Raw genomic sequence first — 25,989 nt, 5'->3', positions numbered from 1 at the left:
AAATAAAACTGAGCAAAAGGAGAAAGCTCAGCAGAAGGCAGGTCTGCAAGGCTCTCCTCCTGCCAGGCCACAGCTGCTCTCCCTGCCCAACCCCTGGCGAAGGCCAGCACCGCTGCAGATACAGCAGAACATAAAGAAGGAGCAAAAAAGGGCAAAATCCCATTGTTTTTGGAGGCACATGACTGTGCAGACTCCATCCTAGCGATCAATACTTGAACCAAGCAGATCAGTTTGTTGTTCGAGGCTGCTCCTGGCATCCCAAACATATCGGCAACTCTGCCTCCCCACAACACTGCTGCCCTTCTTACTGAACTCCTGCCAGGGACACTCAACCCAGCACAAATCATCAGCTTTCACCCTGCCAGTTTCTAAATACCTGGTCCTTCAGGGGCTGACATGCAAGGCGAGTCTGGTTGACTTAATCTGGAGAAGGAGACGTCATGCGCTAAGTGATAAACTCCTCTTGTGGCAAATAGCATGAGGACAGGAACAGGCTTATGCAGCATAGACAGGGTAAAAAGGAAAAAAAAGAAAAAGTGATTTTCAATCAGAGGCAGAGGAGTGCTTTCCCATCTTGTATTTTTCCAGTAATTATCTGCAATTTCTTAGATGTCAGATGAGGCAGGGTGGCAGCATCAGGTCCTCAAATAAATATGCTCACCTTGCCCACATTTAAAATTTAGAAAAATACATTGAACTTAAATAAATGTGTTTGCTGAATTAGCCTGAGGTTATTTTCACCGCATGTTCCTGGGCAAGGTGCTGTTTTACCTGCTTTTTGTTGCTGTAATTTAGTCAGGATTCTTCTGGCTTTGATGAAAAAGGGAAGATAAAATGGTTTTTACAAGTTGTTCTCTACAGAGCTGGTCCAGGAAAAAAAAAAAAAAAGTGGAAAAGCTGCCACCATTTAGTAAATGCAAAATATTTTTCCCAGCTTTAGCTCCTCACATTTTTTTGTCAGTCATGCCTAGAATAAAAACTGCTCTTTTTTTTATGCACATGAACTCAAAACAATTTTCCTAGGAATTCGTGGCTCACTCCCACATACCCTTCATTATTGTGATTTTTTTTTAACTTTTTTTTCTGCGTGGTGCAATTGTCATAATGTTTTTGAATACATCCAATACTTCCAAGAGGAGAACAGAACAAAAAGGGCTGGACTTGGCTGCCTGAGCATGCCAGAGAGCTGCTACTGCGATACCTCAGGCTTTTATGTCTGAGAGTGGGATTACTCAAATGGGATAAAATATCATTAGTGCCTGGCTAAATTACCTGCTGAAGGATTTTTGCCTTAAGATAGTCGGTTTAGGGAAACAACAGACCAAAGGATCATATTTTACTTCTGACTACATCTTGGCTGGGTGCAGTTGATGGGAGCCAGCCCACAAATACCTCCTGTGAACAGACAGTTGTGCAGGGGAGGATGTTCCAGTGGGGCTCCTGGTGCTAACTGCTTCCCAAGGCCAGCAAAACATCATCACCCACCCTCGTGAAATAGAAATATAAGATCAGCCCTTCCGCTGGCTGGTGAACAAGGAGAGAGAATGAAATGCAAACTGATTTGTAGGACACTGACCAGAAATACATCCAGCTTCCAGTTAAGAAAATGTAGGGTTTTGTAAGAGGAAGAGAATGCAACCCTCTCTTTTCCCATGGGGAGAAAAAAAACCTTTTTTTTGGAGAGTTTTCTGCTGGTCTTTTCAAATTGGTTGAGTGTCTCTGGGAGACAGGAACTCCTGGCAGGGAAAAAGCCCTTTGGTTCCTCACCTCTCTGGAAAGCCAGCTGATGGGGATTTTCCATGGTGCAGCCTGTTCCTGCTTTATTGACCTGGATATTCCTCCTTGTTTAGAGAAGTTTTGTCTTACACTGGAAAAAGAAAAACTCATCTCTCATCAGGGTGAAATGAAAGACTAAAAACAACAAGACATGGGGGTTTCCTGAGAATTACAGGCATTTCTGATGTGTTAAAGTTATTAAAAATTCTGAGTCTGGAACTGGAGTCAAGGCAGTTCAGTTGGTGTTTATTCCCTTTGATTCTTTTAAAAGCCTTCCCCTTCCTTATATTTTTTCTTATGATGCTGAAAGAATAATTCAGAAAACTACAACAGAAAAGGCCTATTTTCTCTATCTGTCCCTGTATTTTTTACTTTGAAGCTCCTTACCACGTTCACCAGCATGGTGTCTGAAATCCAGATTATTTTCCCCTTCATTTTGCTCTAATGACTGCCCCCAGCCTCCTCCTGCACCATTTTGCACAGTAAATCCACAGAAAACACTGAGCTCAACCTCACAGAGAAACGTAGAAGGGAAAAAAAGAGGAGCTTGACAACTGAGTACAAATTGAAGAACCCCCCATTAATAGCACACTGTGCATACACACCGTGCTAATTTGGGGTAATATCTAGCAAGGCGTTGCTGAAGCAGAGGTCAGGAAACCAGCCGGGGCTCAAAAACAAGACAGGGGCAGGGGTTGCATGTACCCATCTCAAAGGCAGAAGACCTGTGCTGTAAATGTGGGAATAAATGTGGGAAATTAGGGGAATGTCAGGTACTGTGACAATCGGACAAGAGCAATGCTGTCATAAAAAGGTGAAGTACAGCAAGAGAGGCAGCGTTAATTGCAGACCCAGCGATGCATATATTAACCTTTGGCTATGTTGAAAAATATTTCAGCAACAGGCGAAAATTGCTGCGTAGACTGTAAAAAGTCTGCACCTTGCTCTTATTCCTCTGGCTGTAGATTCACATGGTGAAAATGTGAACGCCTGGTGGTTGCCCCATTTGCTGGGACAGCCTGTGTCTTTGGTTCAGACCATGGTTCTCACAAAATGGTGTGTCTGTGCTCACAAAGCCATCCCGGAGTATCCTGATATGCCATCAGCAGTACCACAATATGATGAATTAACCATGGCCTCCTGTTAATAATGCATTTGCCACGTTACCTTATCACTGCTGCATCTGGAACATGTATTGCAATAAATTAGTCAAATCCTGACCTGCTTGCACACAGCAGGAGCCCGCTGCTGATGCAAGATAATTTCCCTGCGTGAACACTGGGGGATTCGCTTCCCATTCCCTTATGGCTGGGCTCAGCAGCCCTGCAGGTGTGATACTGGTTGTAGTGAAAGCAGATAAGATCTTGGGCAGTGAGATCTTTTCAGGCAAAGGCATGCTCCATACGAGGCTGAAGATCTAAGAGGCCAGTCCTGCCACCAGGCAGATGGACATGCTGGCCCTTATGGTGTTAGTCTCGCTCAGCACCATCTGCCCTGGTTTTTCTTTTAATTCTGGCATTGCAACTGAACTCCCAAGCTCTAGGACACAAAGCCAGCCATGGTTTTGGCCCATCTGGAAGGAGGTGTTCATCGTATGAGGGGAGAGCAGTGAGAAACGGAGCCCTTTTCAGCTCCTCTGACGAGCTGCCCTGTGCTTGTACGAGCCTGACTATGTGGCTTGCCTTAAGTGAAATTAAGCTGTTATTAAAGGATTCAAAATACCCAGCTCCCTGCTGAACCTCTTGTAAAGCATCCTGCCAATTTCTGCTCATCTTTTTAAAAGCATGCCGGTCCCATAACACGGTACGGATGGATTTAACTTCTGCTGCGGTTGTTCGGTTCAAGACTAACAAACTCCTCATTAATTATTGATTTGGCTTGTCAAGCTCTAGCATCAATTATTGCAGCCCTGGCACACAGGGCTTTGGAATTAAAAACACACATAACCTTTGTGAGGAAAGGGCTCACTCTTCTTGGCTTCAGAAGACCATTTTTCTTGCACGACACTTTCATGACTTCTGCACATGGGGTCTCCACTCGCACGTGGCTGCCTCCCAAATCAGGTAAGCCTCTGAGCTGATTAAACAGCACGGCAGTGGATGGTCCACAGCCTGACCCTCTGATAAGCACATAGCAGTTCATTTCTGGAGCTGAGGCTTGGTGCCCTGGGGAGTGCTAAGTCATTGTGTTACTATTTTGTCTCCTCGGTACGACTGCCTTCCAGTTTTGGGCCTGTTGGAATATCTTTGTTTTTCATGCGTTCCAGCTATTACGTATATTTGATAGGTAGAAGTGGAAGCTGCGGCCATCAGGGGTGGAAGATGAATCAGTTGACATTTCCCTGGTGTAATAGGATTCAGATTTACTTCTGGAGGATGGGAAAATGACTCTGACAGAGAGTCCTAAAGTCCTGAGCTGAGGAAATATGTTTTTGTAATTGCACTTGTTGATGAGGAAAGGATAAGCAAGGGATGGAGCAGTATTTCTTTTCTGACTGATTTAAGAAATATTAGCTTGCCAATTTTGGAAAATATGAAAAATCACCTTGTAGTTAGCAGGGCTGGGAGTTACAATGAATTACAGAGTCCTTAGAGCAATATTTCTGAGAGCTTTTATATAGACACATTTCTTAGCTCTGAAAAACAGAGAAATAATACTTCACATGGGATTTGTGGGTTTGCAAATGAAAGCAACACTTGCTCTTTGCAACACAAGTGCATAAAAGAGCTGAGTCTTCACTCTAACCTCAATGGATATTGCAATCCACAAATTAATGCTCACTTTCTACCTGTCTGTGGGCTGCTGCTCCAAAATGTGCATTTCAGAGGGGCCTTCTCCTCCAGGAGATGCCAGGCTACTTTGTCTGTGTTTCATCTCAGGTTTATGGTTGGATTGGGAATTCCTCTGCTTTCAATACTTTCACAGCACCTATTTCAAGACTGCCTTCATCCTCTGGTGTCACCATGTACTAAAGTAGATGTGTTGGTGAAGAATTAAGATTAAGAAGAAACTGGGAGGTGGGGGACTGGAGAGGAACTGCTGAGTGTAACTCACAGGACTGTTTTTTTCCTTCAGGATCTTCCAGCTAATGTAAATCAACAAAGTCCTGTTCAGAGCCTCACATGTAGCTGCTGTCCCTTGGCAGAAAAGGAATCAAACAGTCCAAGGACGTTGCACTTGTACACACAGCGGGGAGGTATTGTATCAGATGCAGCCAAGTGAAAGAGCATGATACTAAAAAAAAAAGACAGAAAACATCTTTTCCAGAAGGAAAAGACATGGATGTTTGCAATAAAATATTTTGAAGAAAATATCCCAGTTTCATTTATCTACCTTATTAGACAGGAAAAAATGGTCTCTGGACCTTACCAAAACACATCCCTTAAAACAGCCCACCCAACTGAGCTGTGAGTTCTTCCATCAAACCTTTCCTTTCATACCTGAGCTAGAAGCTAAGCCAAGGAACAGTTTTCTCCTTTGCTGGCCAGTCAGGCACAGGAGCAGCTGAGAAAGCACACTGAGGGTTGCTTCTTGGTCTGGTCAGCAGCTGTGACCCCTTGAGAGTTGCCCTCAGAGAGGGCTGAGCCTGGCAGACCGGTGTCCTGGTGTCACCCCGTGCCTTTGGCTTGATGTCAGCCAAGAGGCACAGCTCAGATAAATACTGAGGGCAGGGGAGCTGCTTTGACTGCAGTCCAGCCTGGTGGAAATTCATAACTAATGACTTCACCATGGCCTGTGAATAAGCATCTGACCTTCATGGCAAAGCAACAGAGTCAACAGTTGGGAGACCAGCCCTTGGGATCTTACAAACCTAAAGCTGCCGAAACAGGGAGCTCACAGAAGCAGTAAGCTATGCCTGGATCCCAATCTTTGGAAACCAGAAGCAGCTTTCTTGACTGATTCCACCTTCTGCCAAAGGCAGCTCTCAGAGGCCGTTAGGGCTGGAGGTGCACGGTGCTAAGCCAGTGCACAGGGAAGCCTTTGTGTGTGTACTCACATGGGGCTAGTACCTTCCTCCTACCTCTTCCCGGGAGCTAAAACTCCCTCTGCCAGTCTATTTTCTGTGGGACAAGCTACAACTAATTGTGCCCAGTTTCTCCCTTCTCTAGACAGCAAACAGGGGAAGCTGAAGAGGTCAATGGGCATCAATTTTTGTTCTCAAGAGAAACAGAGGGATTGCTACTTCCTATTCCTTGATTCATATTTTAGGGGAAATAAAATTGGCAGCAGTTGTTGCACCTTTCTGGAATACTTAAAAACCCGTATACTTAAAAAGAACAGATGGGAGCACTGGGAATGTATCCCCTACATCTCTCTGCTGGAAATGAAGTACACAGCTACACGTTGTCCTGTGCTTTGTCCCTACCCTGTGATTCTCTATTTCAGTAGCATGGGCAGCTGGCCTAACACTGAACATCTCCTGGGACTGGCATATCTCTTGGCAGTGAAATAGAAGGGCCAGAAAATTTCAGATCTTGCTCCCTTTCAGGACAATGTGAGTTCTACCCCTTAGACAATGACAGCATCCCTCTGGCACAAGGTGAGTGGTGCAGCCATTTGCAAATGCATCAAATCTCGTTCTTACAAATGTTTTCATGTTTCGTTCAACTTTCCACTGAAACAAGAACAAGAAATAATGTTTGAATTTAACCTTTTTGAAATTTAAAATATGGTGTGTATGTTGCAGGAGGATAACTTGTCAAGGAGGAAATTCCAACGCTGATCATCGCTGCTCTTCCCCTGAGCTCTGACACTGGTCCAACCCACCCACCTTCACTTCCTGCCTCCTTCCAGCCAGAGCAAACAGCTTCTCTCTGAGCTTTGTCATTCCTTCCCCAAACAGACACACTCAGTCCAGGAAGTTTGAACAAGGACGTGTTTGGGGAGAGGCAGCGCAGGAGATCCCACCCATCCCACATGGTGGTGCCCTGTCCTGCCACCATCAAAGCATCCTTGCTCCCTTCATGCTTGGAAAACCAGACATACCAAAGGTGGGCTAGTGAAAACACTTATGCCATTTAACAAGCTGGATTAAAAATAATAAATCTCATCAGGAGGCTCTGTTTAATTGCTGGGATTATGCCAGCAGTGGAAACATAAGGGGAGGAAAGTCAACAGGAGATGTGTCCTGAAGAAGCATGTTCCCTTGACTTCCCTCACAAACTAGAGGAGAAAACTGGCCTGTGATTCAGTTTTGTCTTTGATTCAACATAATGACTAAATCCTGCAAAGCTAATTGGTGTTATGGCCATTTGTGCTGGCAGCAGTACCTCAATACTTTTAAAAATCATTATCACTTAAGACTTTTGCAAATACACAGCGTGGCTGGCAATGCCTCATTAAAACAATGAAGAAGAAAGTCATAAATTTTATTGCCTCAGCACTACATGTTAAAATCATAATGTAACGGATCTGTTCTGAATGTATAAATTTCCTCATCACTTCAGCAAAATCTCATGTTTTTCTGGACAAGCTCTTGAGAAGGGCATAAAAATGAAAATGCCATCACAATTCAAACACAGAAGTCGGACCATCTTCATTTTTTTCACTTAAAGAAAATACTTGCTCTAACCAGAGAATATATTTTAAAATGTAACCACACTGAAGCATTGGACAGATACTATTCCTGCAGCAATTTTAGGCAATGGACTTATCTATGACACTTAACCACCAGCCCACTATTTCTCTTGATGCACATTAAGTGATGCACATTAACACATAGTGAGGTCAGTGGAAAGATTTTCATTGCCTTCCTTCAGTTTCGCATCAAACTCTTGATCACTACATATAGATTTTTATTATAATAAATAAATTTGAGAAAATTGAGAATAAATTTGCTAGTGGTTTAGAAAAGTTGTGCTGCATTGGCTTAGAAAAAAATGGGCTATTATTAATAGGAGCTGAAACAGAAATTCATATCATACGGGGTTCTAGGGACAGGCCTCTAGTCTGTCTTCAAGAACCTGCTGTTTGCTGTTTAATATTGTAAATTTGTATGTATAAAAAAGAGACATTATTAAGAGTTTAATTATATGGACTTTCCAGAAGTTTAATAGTGTCTGAAAGACAAATCCCACCAAGTGAGTCACCTGTCTTCTTCCACATAAACCTGGAACTGGACTCTAGATAAATGAACATAGATAAATATTATTTAGCCTAACAAAACCCACATGAGCAGGGATCAATTTCCCACTGCCACTTTGTTTTTCCTCTCTGCAGGTCTCTGGATGTGGCGAGGGATTTCTCAGGACATATATTCCCCTTGATGGGCACGTCAGTCACCGATTTGTGTGATTGTGCATTTGTGTGCATATCCAGGGGAAAATAAGTCGTCTTTCTATAGCTTCTCAATGGAAGTTAATCTGTTTAGGATTGAGCCATCTATTCTATAAGACCGGAGATGGTTTTATTAAATGACATGGATGCTGGAACATCGATGTGCTGGAGTTTCACTGCCACGCTGCTGTGGTGAAGGAGATATAGAACAGGGACAGTAAGATGACAGTATCAATATAAGGCCAGATTTACAATTGTCATCCCCAGTGATTTAATTCAAGGGTATGGTATCATTCACTTTGACTTAATGCAGAAATACAGTCTGTATTTCAAAGTCTTCATTTCCATATAGATAAAAATACCACTTGCTGACAAATTGTTCATAACCTTTTCATTCTTATTGGAGCTGGATTTCTCAGCAGCATCCTGGGAGGCTCTCCTAACCCCACAGGAGAAGGACGTTCCTGCTTTAAGCTATTAACTGGAGCTGGGATAACAGACACTAGGAGCAGGAAGGGGATATACCGATATCTCAGCCTCCCCAAAATTTTCACCTGTGCCAGGGATGACAGAGCCAAACACGAGCTGCAGGCTTGTACCTGGCCATCGGATACCCACCTTCCACAGAGCCTCTTCTGTGGGGTAGCATCTCTTTGCTAAAACAGTTGAGAACTGTCTTAAAAAGAGTGAAATTAAACAAACACACATAGGATTTGTCATTTTAAAGGCAGGACAAAATCTAAAAAAAGAAAACCAAACAAGGAATCATAGGAAAATCTTACAAAAATGCAAGAGGCCCCTGAGTGTTTTGATGGCTGAAGCTGTCCAGAGGCGTTGCCAGATTTTTTTCCCAGCATGCTGGAAAAAGTCTACCCTGGGATAGGTCTGCTCTGTCAAGCTTTAGGAGAGTTGGTTTGGCCTTGCTGAAGCTGAGGGGTGGAGTTGGGAATGAAGCCTGCTTCTTGGTCAAACTCTGGCTTTGATCTCAACTATGGAGAGACTAGCACCTCTCACCATAATTTGGGATCTGCCATAAATATCTAAACTTCAGACTAATTTTTTTTTCCTTCCTTTTCCATGCTTTAGTTTTATTTTCCTTCTCTTCTTGGACTCTCTCATAATTTCAGGAGCTTGACCTCTGAGCAATGTTGGCAGCTGTGTATGCCAATGTTGACATCCCAACCATGTACAGCTGCACAGCGCACAAACCTCTGCAGTCAGAAGGTCAAACCACCTCAGGAAAAACAGAAAAAAAGAAAAAGATCTAAAAATTTGTCTACTCCCAACACCTTTCATTTAAGAACCTTAAAGCTTCTAAGAAGACAACTAGGGGTTGCTCAGCCCTCCGCCAGACACCGTACCTCTCACCCCGAGTGGGCAGATTAGGAGGGACAAAATCTTGGCCCAGGCCCCCAGCTGCTGGTCAGCTTCACAGGATGCATCAAGGCGGGGAGCTGGCTCTTTGTAACTCCTCTTTGGACCAAGAACTAAGCAAAATCAGCAGTCATCCTAGTTCTTGCCCTGTCCTGGATGTTACACAGCTATGTACTTGGTGAGGGGACAGCTCAGCCTCAGAAGTCAGGTACGTTCTTGACATTCAGTTAGTGAAACACCAAGCCCTCGAGGGTAGTAAGTGCAATATACAGCATCTACAGAACACAGCTGTGGGATTTAAACCAGGAAAGAACCGTTTCAGTTTAGGCTTGGAAATTAATATCTTGTCCTTAGCTGCACAGTTAAGTGATATTTGCAGGAGAGACTGATGTTTGTCAAGTCACAAGCATCTCTTGTGCAGCACCTTCATTTCTTTAAAGCTATTTTGTCCAGAATAAGGGGTTACAGGACACCAGAGAAATCTATAGCATGGTATTGAAATAACTGGATAATTTCACCAGCACGCAGAGACAATATTACAATTTTCATTACATTCCTGTTACAGCAGCACATTTCAGTGCCTCCTTTTCTCATCCTATGCTGCTTTTCAAATCCAGGTGTTCCCCAGAGACTTCTGCGATGCTTTCTCTTGCAGCCTCGGTGTACTTTGAGGATTAGAAGCTGCCACAGGTTAAACCATGCAAGTTAAGGCACTTAACACAGCCAGTGTACAACGCAGATACACAATGATGGGCAGAGGTGCGAAGCTGGGATCTCTGGTACTGTTGCGAGGTGCTGTTCTCTGAACTTTATAGCAGTGGGAACTGAGTACCTCCAAATGCTCTGTAAATTGACTTGCCAGTTCAGAAAAGCCAAAGGCAAATTAAATTTAAGGTTAAGCGGAGAGGTCAAAATGACCTGGCTGTAATGGGAAGGAGTGAAAAAAAGCCTGGGCTTTTCGAGGTTTGTGCTCTGGCTGATGTGATGTAAGACAGGCTGGTTTGCTTCAGATCTCTGCTCTTTGGATCCATGCCAAGGGAGGCTCTTCTTGTTTATGCTGGTGCAAACGATAGCAGCAACCGGACAAAGACAAGAGGCTCATCCACATGAGCTCTTTAACAATATTAGGCAGAGCGCTTATCACTTTTCATTAACATGTAAAATGAAGCCAAAAAGGCAGAGCACAGTTTGTTCCATTTCCACTCTAATTAGATGTGTTTCGTTATTTTCCAGATCATTCACCCTTGGTTCAATTTAAGTTTATTTTAAGGCTAATCAGCCTTTTAACTAGAGAATCCTCGGCCTCCCACTGCTCACTTGCATTTGTGCCTAATCAGGTAGAAGGAGTTCTCCGCTCTATGTAAAGGCTGGGCTGATGCTGACTTTAAGAAATGGCCAGCTGAGAAGTCACCAGAGCTGTCCACCACGATGTGCTCAGTGATGTGGCACATATACATCACGACATAATAAATGTCACATTATATGCCCAAGGATCTACGTCCAGGCAAAGGACCTGGAGATGTGTAGGTATGAGAGGGAAGCATGAGCTCCATCCACATCCTCATTACATTGTCCACTTTTAGTTCTCTTCAAATAAGGACCAAAGGACTACCTGTTGTGACCAAATGTAGGCTTAAAATGCATCTTGTGATGAACAATTCGGTGTGTCCTCACACAAGGACACTTAAGCTGAGTAGAATACATACGGGAAGAGGGAAAGCTAAACATATGTGAATGCTAATTCCTGTGCATGCAATATTATGAGGAAACCCACTCTTGGCTTACATTTGTTAATCCCTCAGTACTGTCCTGGTGCTATAGCACTGCTATAAACTCAGACCGAGGAACGGCACCCAGCAATTCCTGCATAAAGGTTTCAGCACCTGTCAACATCACTGCTCCATTTGCTTCCCTTCTGTACATCTATAGTATAGAGGGAAACAGCCAACCCTGATCCAGGAAAAAAACAGGAAATAGGAAAATGAATACTGAATTAAGTAATTTGTCTAAAGTTGAAACATTAAAGAAATTTCTTTTAAGAAATCCTCTTAAAGACGAGTAGATAATAGACTCTATTTCACTTCATGTTACCATAGTACATTTTGAACCATGAACACAGGAGCTCCCCAGGTAGCTGAAGCCTTTGCTTTTGATCTTTTTTTCCCAGTCTTCATGAAATGGTGATAGAAATGGAGATGAGACAGAGATGATGGCTACTAGGATTCTGCACTGAAGCCTGAGAAGGGGAGAAGCAAATTCTTTGCATGTTTAACTCTGCTCACTTCACCAGGGATGCTGCTGGCCTTGCAGGGCTATTGTCTTGGTGTAATGTTTTATTTTGTACTTTTATGAGTGGGCTATTTATGTAGCTTCTATGGAAGTTCTTCATCTGGTTAAAAACAATAGAGAGTGAGGAGGATCTGTTCCACAGGGTTACAGATCTGACACTCGAGGGCTCCATGAGTTCTTCGAAGATAAAGTCCATTGTCTTTAGATTTGAATAGAAGGAATGTTCAAATTTTAAAAAAACAATCAATAAAAACATTGTCTGATATCCTGAAGAAGCTTACACGTGTTTTTTTTTTTTTTGTAGATGGGGCAAAAACAAGTAACTTCAGACTCTTTTTCCAAGCTATGCATAATCACAACTAATTTGAGGAAAGAAATGCATTGGTTTCTTCAAGAACCTTCTTCCAGGGTCATGCGTGATCTTGGTCCTTGTGGGACTGTAGTTTTCCTGCAGTAGGACCCTGGTTCTCACCACCATAAGGAATGAGGCTTCATTTCCACCTACCTCTATATTGAAATATTTCTATGTAGTCCAATGGCTTCTGAGTAGGAACATGAATAGCATGAATATGTTCGTGTGCTCACTGGGAGGTCTGGCATGGGTTAAGCTATGTGTAATATTCTTCATAATTACTCTGAAGTAATTTTTGCACTTGGAAAGCAGTCTTTTTTTTTTTTTCTTTTCCTGTTATTTCCCTTTTCAAAGTATGTCACTTTTTTTTTTTTTTTTTTTTTTTTAACCATGTTTGTGCCTTCTTGGGTGGTAAAATATGGTTATTAATGTTGAATTTGTAACACTGGCATTGGTCAGGTTCCTAGAAGACAATTATGAACACCTTCTTTGATGTCTTGCACAGCACAATCTAAAGAAACCAAGCCAATAATTCTGTCTTCAGCTCATAAAACATACTTGAAGTATAGACTATCTCTCAGGGAGTTATTGTCTTCGTGCATTGAAATAAAGACCTCAAAAATGGAGCCTCCACCACATTTTCCTTTCTCAGAGACTTCAGACAATAAAAGTGGTGAGCCATCATCCCTTATGCCCAGTTTGCTCTACTTACAGAACTGGTACTGGCACAGGAAACAAGTGGGAAAATAATCTCAATATCATACAAAAGGCTTGCTTTCAAATGAAAATAGCACAGTCTTATGTAGCATGATAAACTGACCCTTTTGCACTTACCCAGCCTCTTTGCCTGACACCCAGCAGTTAGAAGACTGTCCTTATATCACCTTTCTGCTACGATATTTCTGGTTTCCATTGGGCTTGCCTGAGAGACCTCACAGCAGGAGAAAATCTGGCGGTCTTGTACCGTCGTCTGTGGTAACAGCATGTGACAAAACAACTTTGCATCACTTTCTGCAGCGGGGCATGGGATAATGAAGAGAACAGAAATAAAGGAATTAAGGCTTGTGGGAAGACAACATTTTCCATCGTGGGGAAGAGATGTGTGTAAGCAGCTTCCCCTCCCAGCTGTAGGCTTCTGGCTCTGGGCAGGAGGACTGAGCACTCTCTTTCCCCTGGAGGACGCAGCAGCAAAACCTGTCCCTTAGCTTTCTGCCCCTCAAAAGAGGTAAAACATTAGCGTACAAATTACCAAGGGTAAAACAATCCATTGTGGATAGATAACTTCTCTAACCAAACGTGCTGGCGTCCATCTACCCCAAGCATGTTCCCAACACTATGGGCTCCAACCATATTGTTATCCCCTTGTATTAGTCCCACTCCTGATCGTAAGTGGGAAACAGTGTTTTGCCCTGTTTGTTTGGGCTTACAGACTCAAACAGGCCACGCCAGCACTAAACCCTTCATCCAGCTGGCAGGGACCAAGGCAGAAACACTGGGCTACTCGAAGGCTGGAGCTCCTGTCCCATTGCACTGCTCCTGCTCCTTGGATATGGGGATGTCTGCACACCCTACTTACCAGTCTGCTGGTAAAAGCACGAGGTCTTATTTATTCATGAATGCTGAGAGTAATAATAGGCCATACAGTGCAATTCCTTGGCTGTGAAATAACACCACATCTCCAGGAGACGCAGCAGAAACCCTATTGCTTTGGATAGATTAATTTCTTTTCTATCAGCTATGAGTATGGTGCTGCTTTTTGACTTCTTTTTCACAACCATAGATGTTTAGTTGCCTGTTAAAATTCATGAGAATAATTATACTGGTGAATCTGGGAGAACAAATAGGACATATTGTTGGTTTATCATCATTCCTCTCTCTGGGGACACTGTTCTGGTGGCTGAGACTGGAAGACATCATCTTTAACAACAAAAAAAGAAGCTGATGAGTCATCCCCAACTATGAAAAGGATTAAAATATTTTTAAACAGAAGAGTAGTTATTAATAAAGTGCAGGAAATGATAGGGAGTTATTGCACTTTGAGCAAATAGACCAACACGACTTCCTCCCACATAGTACTTACTTTGATGATACTCTCCCTCCCTCTTAAATCTTATTTTTATTCCTTCTCAACTTTCTTTCAAAACTTGTTTACAAAGTGGCCATGATTTTATCCTTTCTCTGGGTGGATTCTCATTTGCCATGAATGGTTTCTACTTGTCAGCGCTTGAAAATGGCCAGAATTTGGAAAAATTCTCCACTCTATCTCACGAACATGCCCAAGCCCTCACTCTGCCCACTTCTTGGAAACATGACCTAAAGTTTCAGTACCCTCTCGAGTGCCCCAGTCCTCCTGAATTCTCCTGAGGCTCCTTTCTTCCCTAGTATCTTGTTAATACAGACAGTTTAACACATGCTCTGTATATAAGTAAAAAAGCCATCAGTTTCAGTCATAGCAGATAGGAAGAGCGCATAGCTACGGAATATGGCCCTAATGTTTTTCTGAGTGCAAAATTGTCATTGGGGAAAGAACACCGATAAACATGTTGGATTCAAAATCCTCTGCCAAAATCCCTGCTCTCACACCTATGTAATCCATTCTTTTCAGAGATGTCACCTGACAACATTTTCCCCGTACTCTGTTCTCACCTTTGACATCTTTCAGAAGACAAACTTAATACATTAAATTGTTTCAGAAGACATTTTACATGCAGATGACAGGACTTTTTTTTCTTCAGTAAATGCCATAATGCACCCTATTTTTCTCTTGGTAAGTTATGTTGAAGTATTTTGGCTGCTTTCCAAAGAAATTCAAAACAATCCGTCAGAGCTAAGCCAGGTAATGCTGATGTACGCAGTCGAGATCGCTTGAGTGTTTTCTGAGAGGAAAGCATTTTTCCAGAAACTGCATCAGTGCTCTTTTTAACTTGACAATGCTCCAAATCAAAACATTTTAAACTGTCCCCACCTAATCTATAAGGTTTTGTACAGCCTTGGCTCTCTAGCTGTTTGGATCACTTTGTTCTGATTTACTCTGCTTCCTTCTTTCATCGCCAGTAATAGGATCCTGCCACTGGAAATGAGCCCAAACCTCAAGTTTAATTTTAGTTCATGGTGCTTTACTGTTATGATGGTCACTTTGCAAATCAGAATTCCCCTCAGCTACCAGCTCATATTTATTGTTACAAATCCTATGAAGCACCAGGGAAAAATGTCCTTCTTCATCTTGAAAACCTAATGCTGAATGGCTGGAACGTGTTAAAATGGGAAAAAAACAAACAAACAAAAAACAATTATTTTATGATGCATTTGATCCTCATCTAGTGCAGTACAGGCAAGACACTATCCAGAAAGCTATGAGTCACAGAATGGAGGTTTCAGAGGAAATAAAACAAATTCTTATTTTTCTCTCTTTAAATAGATGCTTGTATTATCAAAACACCTCAAGACCTCTATAAGAAGTCTACAAAATCAAACTCTGTACTATTACTTTCTCTCCAGATTCAGTGATGAGGGTTTGGGGACATTAAGTTTACTATCCTTATTTATTATCCCTTCAGTCTCTCTCTGCTATTCTAACTTTTGCTACCCAAGCTCATGTTTCCTCTTTGGATTTCTTCTGAACTGTGAGATGGATCTTTGTTTAATTTTGGCTTTTTTCCCCACTGCTGAGATTGGTTTACTTCTTGATCAGCTGTTATAGCTATGATTTTCAGCATGTTTCTTTCTTCTATCGGAAACTGTACATCTGCTCTCGGCTTCTGTTCCATATCCTTTATGAACACTGAAGAAGGGAATTCATTTAATTTTTTTCTTGCAGAGGCTGAATCTATTGTCTTTAAATTATTGTCTTTGCCTCAGAAAGCCCACAGTCTCCTTTCCTGTCTTTTTACTCTTTGCATATTGGAAACATTTCTTATTGCTGATCTTCTGGTAGAATCATATTTTCTTCTATATTGTTACTTTCCTTATAATTCCTTTGGAGTCTTTAATTGCATTCACAAACCATTCCAGACCTTCTCTGTTATCTACCTCTTTATTACTTCTTTTTACTTTTTGCACCGCATCGTACATATTTTCTTTTTTTATGTTGCTAGTATATATTTAATGACATCTACAGTCTCTAAGCTTACTATAATTTGGCTTTGAAGCAACAGCTTTTCTACACTGCTATTTCTATCTCTTTATTCAATAGAATTTCACCACATTTCATCTACCTCAGTGCAACCACCTTGTTTTTGTCATTTATACTTCCCCACAGGTATGGAGCAAAACACTTTTGCTGAAGAGTTTTAGCCTCCTTTGAAATATTTCGCTCTTGATAGCTCCAAATCGAGCAGTGAATCCTTCTCTCACTTTGTAGTTTTTGCTTTAGATTTTGCATAAAAGAAACCTTATGCACCTCAGCAAAGTGCTTGACTAATGCCTTTATTGCTCCAACTTGTACATATCTGTAAAGTTAACATCTTTCGTCTCGAAGTATTATTACACACTGTTGGCCAGTTGAGTGAAAATGGACAAACACATGCAGTCTGGTTTATAATAGACCTTTAAACAGACATTTTTATGCTTCACTGAAGAATTACCGACAGAAACTTTACTCTCTGGAGAGTGCCAAGAACATGTAAAATGCAACAATTACAATACATGCACATGGGGAATGCTAACACAAAGCAGAGCAAACATTTATTAAACCTTTGAGTGCTGTCAGATACACTGTTCCTCCACAGCTGAATGCAGCGACCATGCAGAGCTCCGGGAGGGGAAGGGGTTCCCAGTCACTGATGTGCAAGCTGGTGAGCAATTTGACCCCGAGCAGAACACCAACCAGCCACCTGGAGACTCAGCAGATGTCATATTCTGTGTCTCTTTTGCTCAGCCTCAGAGAAAAGAGGGTTTCTGCCTCTTCCACCACCCTCTCAAAAAAAAAAAAAAAATCGGGAGAAAGTTTTATCCTGCCGCCTATAAGTAAGCACGAGAAGCCCTGAAACAGGAGATTAGTACAATATAACTACAATACACATATTATTGACAAATAAATGAGACATTTATCAACAGTTCAGACACTCATGAATTTATCACAGGAAGAAACAAGAAATTCCAAGATTACGCTTACCCCATCATTTATTGTCTATGCACTTATCAAACTATCTCAAAACACTTTAGTCTCATTATTCCCACTGATGCATTTGGGAGACTGTACCACCATTTTACTTTTGGAAAGAATAAAAGCTTTCAGTCTGAAGATTAATTCATTACAAAAAAAGACACCCAATATTAAAAAAAACAAACAAACAAACAAACAAAAAAACAGACAGAAAAGGCAACTCCAGAGCTTTATAAGCTAAATGAAAGCTTGTTCTTTTCAAAATATTCACATAAGGAATCCTATGGCCATTAAGAAATACTTTCTCATTAGATTGCTCTGAAACTCAAGGTGTCAGTCTACTTTACAAATTCGCTCTGTAGGCTACTTTGTAAGATCATTATTTAACACCAATGTTATGGCTAGTAGGAACTAGCCATATACAGATACTTGTAGAGTTGTATGGGTCTAGGTTTTCCCAATTTGTACCAAAAGTGACTCATTGCTTATGTTTGATAGATCATATATCCACCCTTTGGAATATATTGAAAAATTGAAATGGCATCAGAGAACTCATGTTACAGAAAAAACTGCAAAATTGTCTACTAATGTTAGTTCCCCCGAATTTCATATTCCCCATTGGGATAATGGAGCAGATCCAGCTAAACTATCACACTGACACTAAAAACAGTTTATTGTAATGAAAAGAGTTGGAACTCCTCAAACTGCTGGCAATCATGGCTTTTGGTGGAAAAGAAACACTTCCTTTGGGAGAAAGACAAGAAGAGAATTGTGAATGCCAGGAGGCTTATGTTGGGAAATCAGCCACATATATGCAAAAGGATTTCCACTGATAGTTTTAATGCAAAAATGGTGTGAATAACATTAGAGTGTTCATTTGGAGAGCTCAAATAATCAAAGAAAATGAAGAACAAAAAGCCAAGACAGTTCATTGGCAGATAGAAGAAGGTTTGAAAGCTAAGACTTTTGGAGAGGGCTGTCCTGTGCAGTAGTAGAGCACGTCTGGTTGGATCCCTTCACAAAATGAACAATGTGATGCTTGTGAACGGAGTTGGCTCTAGATTCTGTTACTCAAACGTCTTCAGATAAAACCTATCATTTAGATGAGGTTAAACTGTTTGATTTCCTTGGAGTAAGGAAATCCACATCATGACAAGCCAAGCCTGACAATATGAAGTTCTATTTTATGAGCCACAGCAGAAAGTTCATCCATATCCTTCAGAAATCAGTGGAAAAAGTATTTTCTGTCACAAAAAAAAAAAAAAAAAAAAGCCATTTAGGGTGACAGAGCACTGGAACAGGTTGCCCAGAGGTTGTGCAGTCTCCTTCTCCGGAGATATTCAAAACCCGCCTGGATGCCATCCTGCACAATGTGTTGTGGATGATCCTGCTTGGCAGGGGGGTTGGACTAGATGATCTTTAGAGGTCCCTTCCAACCTTGGCCATTCTGTGATTGCAGTGACCACTACTAGGATCCTATCCCTCACTGATATGCTCACTATACCTCATCTACATCTATAGTGTATTTTTTAACCTTTTACTTGGTGCAAATATATTTCAAACATCTGTCATTTTAGATCTTTCACACTAGAATGAAAATTTATTAAACAATACTTACTTCCATATAAATTCGTGTTATATTTCACTACAAGTAGAATTTTATCAATTTACCAATGAAAAGTAGGATTCAGAGTCTGGCTACTGAAAAGAAAATTGCTCTTTATAATATGTGTTATTAACTTGTTGAGGCAGCTGCTAGTGAAAATTAATGACTAATTTCAATTCCTGATAAAGAAGGCAAGAAGAAATCATGTGTGTAGAGAAATTATTGGTACAGCTTATAGAGGTCATGTATTACCCACCCTAATTAACACATTGTGACATGAGAGACAGAAAATCTCATGACTATGCTGATGAAGGATAAATGTTGTTGCTGGAGGTGTATAACAGGCTTCCAGGAGCTGGCTTTTTGCTACATCACCCAAAGGGGTGTGACATTTGACAAAGGGTATGTGGGCAGGTGGGCTGGCTACCCCTCTCCTCTGCCTTATTAGCAAGTGACACCTGCAGGCTGCAAAAGCCACCTGCGATACGATGAGATTGTTCTATCTAGCAATGAATCACCCAGACAGTGTGAAGTTTTTAAAAAAAGAACTTCATAAACATTCTAAATTAAATGAACTAAACTGTTATCATACCTACGCCAGGTTGCTACTAATAAGGCAGTTGATTCAGTGCAAACATAACCATCAGGAAAATATTAAATACACATCTCTTGAGCTGTCCTCTTTGAACTGCATTCTTAAATGTTTCATTAACATGAAAACTCTCCTGAGCAAACATCACACAACAGAGAACTCATTTTTGCTAAAGCAATAGATGTTACATATAAGTGTACAGACACTTGCTTTTTAAACAACACATTTCATAGATGCCTCTGGTGCAGCAATAGGTTGAAAGGGGGAGACTGACTCCCTGCCTTATATTCCGAGCATGCTTGCCCTGAAGCTAAGGGTATAGCTGTAAGCAGCAGTGAAAGACTGCTTTTATTTACATTATGCTAGTCTACAGGCTGCAGCATCCTTTCAGCATTAGGATGATGAAGACAGCTCTGTTGATATTTAACATTATCACTTTGTATTGTTAATTAACATAAGTAAACTCTTTGTTTACAGAGAGTGGGAAAATGTGGTAAGAACGAAGACAAGGAATTAGTAAAATAAATGCTTTGCAACAGCTGTAGGGACAGAGATGTGTGCTTGGGGAAAGCTGCTAGGAATATGTTTCTTTTGAGTGTGCATTTTTGGAACAGGTGGTATTCACTATTCTGATCTCTTCTACACCTTTTAAGTATTGTTTCTGTTTCATAAACAAACTTATTTTTTCATGTTGAGTGCTAAGTCTTACATATATTTTACATTTAAATTATCAGCTATTTAATCTGTATTAGTGGTAGTCAAGAGAAGTTAAGTGATCTGCAGATACAAACCAAATCAGCCATAATTTAATGTTCTGACACACTCAGAGCACTTACAGAACTCTGAAAATCACAGTGTTGACTATCCAATATTACGCCTATGGGGGTTTTTAGACTTTTAGTTCAAATTGAAGCTACGCATCCCAGCCTATACTATGAAAAAACATTGGACTAGAGCCAGACTGAGTTGTAAGATTTTCCAAAGCAAGCCACTATATTAAAAAGGTGTCAAATTTTTATTACAGTCCTAGTTTTCATTGAGGAGAAAGAAGCAAGCATCAAGAATCTCTTCTCAGTCCCTATACTGCATGTCCCCATGTGTCCAGGGTGAGGGCTTCACCTAAGGGTGAGCTGATGGCAGCAGTTCATTGACAGGAGTGAAGCCTAAAACCTCACCAGCCTGTCCCAGGATGCTGCCTGTAGGACAAGAGCCAGTGTTGTTTGTGGAAGAGATGGCAGGAGCTGTTTCACGCTCCCAGCCAAGGGTGCTAACAAGCTGGCTCTGTCGGCACTGGGAGCAAGCCTGCGGTGCGAGGTCAATCCAGGAAGGATGCTGTAGGCAGGACTGGTGGGGTCTGTGGTGACACCAGCTGCCCTGGGAGCACATGAAACCACCAATATATCATGGGAGAGGATCTACAGCAAACAGAGCTAGGAGGGAGGTGGAGAAGCTGCTGATGTTGTCCTGTGCAGAGAGGCCCTGTGGGACCAGGCCTCCCCCTGTGCACAGGCCCGAGCAGCCTCACATTTCAGCTGATGTCCTATCACCTGCTCTTCAACCCCTAGAGCACCCAAAGCAGAGGGGCCCAAAAGGTATCTGGGCTTTGCCAGAGACCAGCAGAGAGGAAGGACTTGATATCTGACGAGAATAGATGTGATCTTATCTCACAGAAATCACAGTACCCAAGGTCCTTCTACTGTTCCTCTGTCATGGTATGGGGGCACAACCACCAGAGCTGAAGCTTTCTACTTTTGTTCATTATTATCCTAACGAACCAAAAAGCCTCTTCATGTCCTTAACAGGATTTTGAGGTGGGAAGGTCAGAATAAAACAATACACCAGGTCAGGCTAAATTAGATTTCATTTAAAGGTATAACACCCTTTTGTTTCTATTAATTCTGCTACGGAGTTTCATTAAGTGGCCTGCAGCAACAACAGCAAACGCTTCTTGTGCAACTGAACAGCCAGTAACATGCACCAAATATTTGTACTATTTGTGTCAGGGGTAATTGCCTTGAACTCTCCACTGAACTGCACTTTGTCAATTGTCTACCAGTTCCCCCTGATTTTCTCTAAAGGTATCCTACCATTCTTAGTGTCCTTCACAAACATTGACACCTTCCTCCTCTTGGAATCACACACCGTGTCAATGCATAGTCACAGCAGGCTGGGGCAGATCTGTCAGCTTTTAGGAGAAGAAAGTGTAATTATATTTTTTCCTTCTGTTCTCGTCTTTTCTGGGCCATGACAGCCCTTTGACTTGTACCCTATTGTCCCTCACTTTCACAAAAGCTTTCACAAGTGGGTTCGTCAATAGCCTTTTAGAGACCCTAATAAGCATCACCTGGTCCTTTTTCACACATACTTAGCTGATACACAAAAAAGAGTAACAGGTATGGATGTTGATCAGTCTAAACCTTAAATGCAGCTATATGACGGTGATCTAGTAGCTTAGCACAGAACCTCTCCAAAAAGCCCCTCCCTGAGACAAGTATTGTAGTGGAGGAAATTCTGAACAAATTTGAGAAGCTTATATGAGATGTAGCTCAGAACAGGAATTAAGTTATTAGCTAATGTAGCTAAACAACGTGGGAAAAAATTATACCATTGCTTTTTCATTATTCGATGAAGGAAAAAAAAATAGGGAAGAGAGATAAATACAGATTCTAAAGGAAAGAAGCAGTTACCAATTATTAAGAACATCCTCTGCCCCTTGTACTATAGCAATAAATAACATGAAGAAACACAGACGATACTGCTGCAGATGTTTATATCCTAATATAAGCTATTCTTTTCCTACTCATCCTAGCATAAAAAACATTAGAAGAAAGAGCTGAGGAAAAAGACCCTACAGCTTAGAGTCCCAATACTACCTATACAGCTCAACCATTTCTTTACAGAGTTAAGGTATATATGGTAGACACTTTTATAAGAAAGTCTCCATCTCCTTCTCCCATCATGCTTTAACCTTATGGGTATATATAAGCATGGAAATAATTCATGGTGGTCTAAGCTATTTATTTATTTATTTATTTTAAAGCTAGATACATGTGGCTAATGGGGGTGGTTGTTGCTGCTAACTGGATGCAAGTATTTTAGGTTAGTCATAACCAGAACTCGTCCTGCAGCTTTACACAGGTATGTTGCAAAGGGAGTGCTAAGCTTGCTCATGTCTTATAAGCTTGTCTAGGGTCAATAGAATGTGTCAGGCATTACCTGGAATTGTGGGTTTTGACACTAAACTAGCATGTTCTGCAATATTACTTCACTTATTTTTAACAATGTTGCCTAATATTAAACAATCTGTTATTTGAATAAGGACCGGCTTTCTTTAAGCATTGCATCTGATTAAAGGAATTCTTATGAAAACAACAGTAGTACCCATTATGTAATTAAAACTTTCCTGTTTATGTGGAAAATTGCTATGAGACCAATGCTGCAAGAAGATGAAGGCCTTAAAGGGTAGAACACTGACTTTCAAGTTCTGTTAAAGAATGTGAGTCATCTCTGGGAATGGGATTAAAGCAAACATCTACTTCTGTAGTAGTCTTACTCTGTGGCACTCCTTTTCCTTTTCTCTGGCTGTATGATGTCAATCCTCAGAGCCGTGCTAGGAAGAAAAGTAAACTACCACCAAGGCATTCCTAGTAGCCTCTCTGCTGTAATTAGGGATGAGAGACCTCCCTTGCAAGGCAGCCCTGTTAGAAAACAGGTCATCTTGAACAAAACAATCCTGGCTTGTGAAAATTCTGCCTAGTTCTATGAACTGAATATATGTCAATGAGAGCTTAGATTGAAGTCCTGTAGTAGTGATCCTCAAACTAGTCATGCTCTGAAACAGTATGTTCTTGTTCCAATTTTCTGGTGTGGAGAGAGAACACAAATTTCATAAAAACTCTTGAAAAGGGAGACTTTTTAACATTTTGTGTCAATCTGATGAGAATTTCGCTATTTTTCTTGTATTGCATTTTAATCAGCACTTGTTTTGCTCATGGTACGTGAACTCTTTATTATTTTAAAAGCTATAGGCTATATAGTACTTGGTGCCAGCAGTTTACTATCTAGGGTAAGAAACTCTCAACATCAAAGTTGCAGTAGAAAGGAAATATGAGGTATTTTATTGATCCCTTAGGACAGAGTAAAGCCAAACTCTGAAAAAAAATCTGCAAGTTATGACCTCTATAATATATGTAGCAATAGAACAGGGACCTGAACATGCATCTGTAGATGAACTTCTACAATTCACACCTCATTTAACACATTAAAAATGACAGATGACTCTTTAGCATTTTAAAAACAGGCTGACCTTTGCTATTAGGCAGTATGTGTAGAGTTTCTGTCATAACTGGAGATGGAAGAGGAAACTCAGTCCAGCAGTAGGGGTTAGTTGGCACTCACTCTCTTCGTGCTTGATAAAGAGAAGAAAAGACATCTGAAAGAGCAAACTGAGGAATGAGTGCCCTGTGGTGCTTGGTGTCACTGGGGCCTCTCCTGAATGGGCCCGAAGAGAGGTGGCCCTGAGAGGAGCAGGGCCAAGGGCAGGCCGAGGCCTTCCCTGGAAGAGGGGTTTCCTTGCCAAGCGGAGGAAGATGCCAGACCAGAGCAGATGCCAGAAACCACTGGCACCTGAAAGATTGGGGAGAAATTCTGAGGGAAGAGAGGAAGCTATTTCAGAGAGTCCCTTGGGGAAGGAGTAGGAGTGAGAAGGGGTGGGAAGAGAAGATAATCACTTCTAAGAAGTCTGAATTCTGGGGGTCAAAATTTTCATTGCCAGTAAGAGGAAGTTCAGAGCCAAACTATCTGGTGAAAGAGCTCTTGCTTAAGCTCTAAGACTGTAAGTGATGTGAAAGTTGCGTAGAGTTTTTGAGAAGTTTTTAGAACACTTTCTGCCTTTATATCTAGTTATTTCTGTGTCTAACTGAAAGTAGCTCTGTCATAATGAGCTGAACTGCAAATGCAATGCACTAAAATGTTCTGTAGATAGGACATGGGGAAGCCTTGCATAACACATTCCTGCACTAAATCTGTTTTGCCATTTGTGTTAAACCAATTGTTAGCATTCCACCAGGGCATGTTGGGGATTTTTTTTTTTTAATAAAAAATCATCTGAGAAAACAAGAAGGCAAGAATTGGAGAGAAGAAACTCTCTATATTGTGTCGATGCAGAATGATCCTCTAAAGAATATAATGAATAAAAAGCCCCCTAAAACTAAATTGTTTTACTGAGCCCCACTTTCAGAATAACTCAACATGTTAGGAACAAGAATTCTTAGTCTGGATTAGTAGAAAATAAGAACACGTGATGGATAAATTTAAGCACTTGGCCAAGAATATTTTTCAGCAGCACGTACCCTGAATGGTACCACATGAGATTTGAGATAGTCTTATAAAAACTGTATTGTATTTAAAAAAAAAAAAAAAAAAAAAAGCTGAAGTCCAATACCACTTAAATGCTTGAAATGGGAAGAGCAGTGACGGGTAGCAAACGCTATTGCAGGAATAACTCAAATTCTCTTACAATGTTGTCTTTCTACCTGCATCTTGCAGGTATTCATGATACTCACATTCTTGTACAATAAAATAACTTCTGCTTTATGTCAGGAATGGTGCTATTTTTTGAAGTCACATAGGCTGATCAGTTGACAAACAGTAGGTTTGAGGTTTCAGAGTTTAAATTTAGAATGAATTATTTAGAAATATCAAAAGAAAATTCTTTCAGAGACCTGTAGTAAATGCCCTCTGTTTTGGAGTAGCTAAACCTGTATTTTTGTTATGTCCAGATTTTTAGCCAAGCACAAACTACATACAGGCTTACTGATGTTGAAGTCTGCACAAACTCTGAGGCCTGCAGGACTCTCGGGAGCATGGAGAGGTCTGGGCCTGTCCACGGTGCCCTGCCTAGTGGGAGACTCACCCTGCGGTCAGCACAGCAATAGGCAGGCCAGGGATGCTTCACTAATCAGGTTGAAAAGCAGCCAGTAATTGCACTCTAGATCCTTCCACACTGCATGGAAGGTAAAAATAAGCATGTAAAATACACTGCACTGGTAGGGTGGCACCATCTGCTCCACAGCAGCACCACGGCCATTCTGCCCTATTTCCCCAGCATGCTTCTACCTCTCCTGTGGTTTGTAGCTTAGCCAGCTCACAGCAGACCCTGCTCTGTCCTGAGCAAGGCTGGAGACTGAAATCCCAGCTCCTGGCTCTCCATGGAAAAAAAGTCATCGTTATCTCAGCCATCAATCTCAATTCTTCTCTTGGTGCTGGACCCACACCTGCAGCCAGCATGCAGCTGGGTATCTGCTTGTCCTGCTGCAAGCAGTTTTCTCTCCCAGCCAGGTATAGCATTATCAAGGGAGGTATTTATATGCTTCTCTCCTGCCTGCACCAGCTTTTACATCAAGAAATTTCTGGTGAAAACAAAAACAAGCAGTGAGAGAAGAGGGCAAAGAATAGATGATGTTGCTGGACTAGGCGATGTCTGAGGGCAAGTCATAAGTAGGGTTGTGGTGTTGTGAGCAAGAAAAAGATGCATTACCATTTTCCTAGAAGCTTCACACGGGGTGCAGGGATGCTTGGTGTTATTCAGAAACAAATGCCAACTAGAGATGACTTATGTT

The sequence above is a fragment of the Cygnus olor genome, chromosome 7 (assembly GCF_009769625.2).
Source record: "Cygnus olor isolate bCygOlo1 chromosome 7, bCygOlo1.pri.v2, whole genome shotgun sequence".
NCBI lineage: Eukaryota > Metazoa > Chordata > Aves > Anseriformes > Anatidae > Cygnus > Cygnus olor.
This window is presented reverse-complemented; position numbering follows the sequence as displayed.